Raw genomic sequence first — 1,565 nt, 5'->3', positions numbered from 1 at the left:
GTACCAGCAGGCCCGGAGAGGATTGAGTGAGTTGAGTGAGTGTTAAGAAACTCTTTGTATAAAGTAATCTAAGGTATGGTGAGATAAGTCGGCTGATAAACTTTTTTTCTGCTAACGAGGCGAGTATCCCATTGGGATATGAGAATGGTTCTGGCTGAAATTCAGTAACCACAGTGAGTCGTCGATAATAAATACATAATCTATGTTCCCCGTTGGGTTTCCGAGGTGCACGATAGGGCGATGTAGAAGGCTTTATAATATCTGCATCTAGCATGGTCTGTATTTAGGTGTTTTAATTGACAATAAATTGCAGTGGCATTTACAAACCGATGCTGTTATCTCTAAATTGAACAGAAGAATGTATTTTATTCGGAAACTTTCAGAATTTGACATAGACAAAACGTTATGCACCCTTTTTTATAGATCCGTTTTGGAGACCCATATTATTTTTTGTATTACAGCATGGTGTGGAAATGCCAGTATTTGCGACATTAAGAAAATTGATCGGATAATTGATAAAGTCAGGAGTTATACTCACCCAATTTCCAATGTGGAAGAATTGTTCAAGAGATTTTGTCTAAGTAAAATGGAGAAAGTTATGAAGGATGGCGATCACCCCCTTCGCAAATATATTACGTTCTCCATGAGGAGCCGTCGCCTTATATCTATAAAAAACAAAGACAACACGTCACCTTAATTCATTTTTGCTACATGGTGTTCGAATTTTTAACGCCCAACGGTGATTTAAATTAAATACTATCTTTTTAAATATACACTCACACGCATGGCCTATCTCAATTTATTAAATTAATATATAAGGTGTTGCTATTGGTTCTTGGTTGTATATTTTTACATGTTTGTACATTTGCATATATATATATATATATATATATATATATATATATATATATATATATATATATATATATATATGTGTGTGTGTGTGTGTGTGTGTATATATATATATATGTGTGAGTGTGTATATATATATATATATATATATATATATATATATATATGTGTGTGTGTGTGTGTGTGTGTGTGTGTATACATTGTCGCCATAGATTCTCAACTTTGTGTTTATACATTTTTATGCATGCCACGTCTGTAAACGAATGTCCATCTCTTTTGGACGAATAAAGTATATTATTATTATTATTATTATTATTATTATTATTATTATTATTATTATTATTATTATTATTATTATTATTATTATTATTATTATTATTATTATTATTATTATTATTCATTGCCTTTTTCACCCTGGGTCAGGGTATAGGCCACAGACAAACAGTTTCCATCCTTCTCTATCCTGAGCCAACTTTTTAATCTCATTCCAGGTCTTACCACTTCTCTGTATATCAGCTTCTTTAATTCTTCTCCATGTTCCTCGTGGCCTTCCCCTTGATCTTCTGCCCTGAGGGTTCCAGTCCAATACTTTCTTTGTTATAGTTGAGTCATTCTTTCTAAGCGTGTGTCCAATCCACCTCCATCGTCTTCTTCCTATTTCCTCTCCCACTGGTTTCTGCTGTGTTCTTTTCCATACTTCTTCATTTTTATTC

Source organism: Berghia stephanieae, chromosome 2, assembly GCF_034508935.2.
Source record: "Berghia stephanieae isolate SIO BIC M18660-M18661 chromosome 2, UCSD_Bste_1.3, whole genome shotgun sequence".
NCBI classification, from domain to species: domain Eukaryota; kingdom Metazoa; phylum Mollusca; class Gastropoda; order Nudibranchia; family Aeolidiidae; genus Berghia; species Berghia stephanieae.
Note: the sequence above shows the minus strand (reverse complement) of the source record.